The following is a 4,666-nucleotide window of genomic DNA, read 5'->3' as shown; positions in this document are numbered from 1 at the left end:
ACCAGAGCAGCATTAGTCCACTATAAACTTCAAAAGGCAAATAGACTATAAATAAGGGGCGAGCATTAAACGCAATACCGCAAAAATGGGTTGCCGCTTAGCATTCCACCAATTCTTGACGGATATAAGCAAGTCTAGGTAAGTATAGCATTAGTCCACTATAAACTGCTTTATGAAATAATAAATGTCTACCAGTGGTCCTAATTATGCCATATACGAGACTGATTCTGCGAAGAATATTAAGAATAAGGTCGAACTTTACATTGATTATAACTCATGTAGCTTACCTTTTAAAATGGGCACATGACTGAAACATGAGAGTAGTTAGTTATCTTTACCTTCTTTATTAGTTTGGGAGGACTTAAGAGTCAGGATCTCATGTTTGATGTATTAAGACAATCTTGCAAGAGTCCTTTTAGAATTTAGATGTATAATGCTTGTTTATTACTTAGAAACTCCTAACTTAACTGTTATGTAACTATTAGATTCTCCGGAATGTCTTTAGATTTGTAAGGCTGCATATTTCAGGAGTAAAGTTAACACACTCTAGACAAATCAGGTGGTGAGCCATGCACTTATGCGAGTGAGTAATCAATGAGTAATTGCTTTGATGCTGATTTGGAACTCAGTAGGTTAACCATCTTTAGATTTGTAAGGTTGCATATTTCAGGAGTAAAGTTAACACACTCTAGACAAATCAGGTGGTGAGCCATGCACTTATGCGAGTGAGTAATTGCTTTGATGCTGATTTGGAACTCAGTAGGTTAACCATAGTAGTTGCTTACAGCAGAACAACAAAGTGAAATTGCCAGTCTGATTTATCTGTTGCACATTTCTGTCAAAACCTTGGGTTCTTCTAAAAGAGTACCCTTTTTCTAGCTAGCGCTAATGTTGCAAGAAGTCAACGAACATTAGAAGCTTTCCTCAAAAGACCCTCTTTCTCAAGTTTTAAGCTTCTCTTGCTTTTATAGATGGTAGGTTTAGGTTAGCTTGGTATTGTTTTGTGTATGTGTATAAGAACATAAACTCTAGAATGGAGACATATCAGTCCAAACAAATACTTGTAGAATAGGTGCTTATTGGTTAACAAGGGAGTATGCATGAATATGTCTGAGTTTAGATAATTTGTCCAATAATATAAAATGATGTAGAATAGTTGACATTGAGGAAGTTGTCCAGAAAAGTGACTGTTTCCAGCAAAGTGCGAGTTATAGGTCATGCAAACATAGATGATTTATGCTCTCGTTGTCCTTGATATTCCCCGAAAAGTGTGAGTTATAGATAGTCAGGAAAACATAGACCTGTTCCACTTGTATTACCAAAGTATGCGTGTCATTCTCCTCGCAAGCATGAGTTCTTGTTTTTTTTAAATGTTGTTAAACTAATTAAGACCATGTCACTTTTGCTAATAACCCGTCTGTTTAACGAGAATTTACATATTATTGTATTCAAAATGTTTGTAATATTGTTTCTTTGTAAGTGAATATTGGCAAAACTAAACATTGTTTGACCAACAAAGTTAAAGGGACAATATTTTCTGGAGAGGCATAAATAAGTTCAATTTTACTTCAAAACCTCATATTTGTTAGACAGATTATTGAAAGTTTGGTTTTAGATATTCCACATATCTGATTTAGAGCACACTGGTATATTGTTATATCCCCCTTCTTTGTATGGTTTAAGCCTATTCTTATCAAGTTATTTCATTTATGTTTCTACACTAATTCGCTTAACATAGTTGCTCGAGTTGTGATCTTTAAGATTTATATAATGAACTGTGTGTTTCTTATTCTGCAGATCAAAGCCAAAAATCCATCTTGGAAACTCGGGTCATCGTATCCTTTTTAAGTATTAAAAGGCTTACTTGTGGTTCAACTTAGTGATGATTTTGATCAGATCGATGAGGAGTCTTTAGTAACCGAGGAATGACGTAAAAAGCCACAATTGCCCCTGGTAAAGTCGTTTATTTGTCTCCAAATATTTCCTTTTCATCAAATAGTCCACGGAGTATCTCGCATATTAATTCAAGCGGTCATTACACACTCGGTGTTGTTCCTTGTTGTGCCATGTGCATATACCGATTAAATGAGTGCTTTGTTGGGGTCATTTATATCTGTGTTTCCTGGAAGTAGTTTCTCTTAGGGATTAGTTTTTTTTTTTTTTGAATTTGTTAGGTGTTGATGTTGTCGTTTACAGCTTGGAGTCAAGTTATGGGAGTTAGCTTGCTGCGAAAAGGGGCGACAAGCTGCTCTTAGTACTGCGAAATGACAGGTACTGGCCACTTCATCATGTTCATACTATGTCTTAAACACCTTATTCTTACCATAAACCACAAGAGTAGTGTGTTTCTTACTTTTTGATTGATTAGAAATGTGGAGTATAGGAAAATTAAACTTTAGGTCAATAATGAGAAATTAAAGTGAGCATAATAATTTATAATGACATCTCATTTAAGAACGTTTTACATGTACGATAACTTCCTTCTTATGCTGCGTGGTCCATTGAATGCGTATATTTTTTAATGATATTGTTCAATTTATACTTTGGGTTGATTGATTATGTGTAATTCCATGTCATATTCTTGATTGTCATGGCACACACCTGACACGAGTACGAGCGTATGACTCTGAATGTTAAGAATCAAGAGTAAACATAATTGACGATAAACTTGTGTTGTATAACATCCATTATTTCAGTTATTAACAGAAGGAGAATCGATGGAAAATGAGCCAAATGATTTCGACGTAGACGCCATGGATGGTTAGGAATCAAATGAGACGAAGAAAGAGCTTAAGAAGCCCGACAAAATTCTCCCATGGCTGTCTAAGGTGTAATAGAATGGACACTAAATTTTGCTACAACTACAATGTTAGCCAGCTGAAACACATATGTCGGAGGTCAAAGATAGCCAGCTGGTGGGACCATACGGACGGTTTTTGTAATAGAGATGAAATTATGAACTAATGTTGTAAATGATCTTTGGTTTATCATTGGTTGTCATTTAGGTGTTCTATACTTCTATGCTCGTTCGCCTTATTTATAAGCTACGTAACGAGCATATCACATGCTTAGGAATTGGCTTCCTTCGTGTTTTGCCTACTATACCGATTGTTAACGCATCTATTTGGGTGTTTGAAACAGCGTAATTTTTCCTCGTCAAGGCAGCTGCTTTCTATCGACTTACTTTCGCTTAGAATTCTACCAAATTGGGGCACCGCGCCCGGTAGGGCGCGGTGCAACAACTAGTATTTTAAAAAGAAAGTCGTAACATTAACAATATAGCTCGTTGGATTAACAATATAGCTCGTGGTGTGTAAAAAAAAAACAATATAGCTCGTGGCAGCATCACTCCCCTATTTATATCGTCGTTATGTACATAATTATAGTTTTTTTTTGTTAAGAACTTGTATGATGATTTATTGGTATTTAATTTATTTTCATGATTATTATCATTTTATCACGAAATCTTTAGTATGGAGTATTAAGTTTATTGTAGTTTTTAGTTACAATGTCCGCGTGATGGAGTATATAGTTTCTTTTTCTTATTCTTTTTTAGTAATCTGGTAAAATTTAGTTTCATTTCATGTAAATCATCGTATTTATCAATAATTTTGTGTTATTATTGTAGATATATAACTAATAGTTTCTGGTAGTTACATTTCATTTTTCAATTCGTAAGGTGTAATAAGATCATGCGTAATCGGACAAAAAACAGTTTCTAGTAATGATAATCGTCATATTGTTATCGTAGCTATGTAGATAATTATAGTTGCAACTACCTTTGATCTCATCAGGGCCGACCTTTAGCAAGTGTAAGCCGTGCGGCCGAACAGGGCCCCCGAATTTAAGGGCCCAATAGAGAGCAAGTCATTATATATTACTATTATTAGCGTGTATGTTACACATTGAATTGGAGTGTATCCCAGTGGTAATAGTCTTGTCCGCATTTCAATCTAGTAGTGAGTGGTCGCGTATTTGAATCTCTGCTCTTTATTTTCTGTTTTTTTCCCCTTTTTGCTCTCCTTTCTCAGCATTTTGATGGTTGGTCATACTTTTTTTTTATGGGACTACTTTGTTCTTTACCTCTCTTACCTCGTTCCGTATTTCCACTGGTCATATTAATTTTGTTAATTTTATGTATTTTATTTTCTGAAGTAGAAGATAGTGGTTATACGTCTATTATTTTTGGTCATATATGTACTTTTTATCATATATCTTTTTCCTTCAAGATAGAGGCTCTTTTGCCTTTTGAGTTATTGGTAAAATAATTGAATGTTAATTATATTTTACTAGTAAACTGTTATAAAATATATGTAATTAATTTTGAAATTATAATATATTAGTTATTAAATAGAGAGAAAATAATATAATTTCAAATGTGTGATAATTTCATATTATCGTTAAGCTATAAGCCTATAATTATACTAACAATTTTGTATCGTGAGATATTGTTAAAGTTAATGGAGAGAGTGAAAATAAATTTAAGGCCCTATTTACAATGTCACACAGGGTCCCTCAAATCTCGGAGACGGCCCTGGATCTCATGCCTATTGAGGATTATGAAGCTCGTGTTGGTGGGTGCTTGAAGTTTCGATTTTGTTACATTTGTCACAATATATTTACATTTATCATAATATATTTACATTTACCACATTTTACTTATTTT

At 34.1% G+C, this 4,666-nt stretch overlaps 1 long non-coding RNA gene across 1 annotated transcript; it reads left to right on the top strand.

Moving 5' to 3' along the window:
• LOC141598546 (uncharacterized) lies at positions 1-3,186 on the top strand. The gene is made up of 4 exons (XR_012523589.1): positions 1-138; positions 1,798-1,953; positions 2,175-2,271; positions 2,697-3,186. It is a non-coding gene; the product is annotated as an uncharacterized LOC141598546 (long non-coding RNA).
• Positions 3,187-4,666: the final 1,480 nt, after the last annotated feature.

Source organism: Silene latifolia, chromosome 9, assembly GCF_048544455.1.
Source record: "Silene latifolia isolate original U9 population chromosome 9, ASM4854445v1, whole genome shotgun sequence".
Classification (NCBI taxonomy): Eukaryota; Viridiplantae; Streptophyta; class Magnoliopsida; order Caryophyllales; family Caryophyllaceae; genus Silene; species Silene latifolia.
Note: the sequence above shows the minus strand (reverse complement) of the source record. Positions and strands in the feature narration are given on the sequence as shown.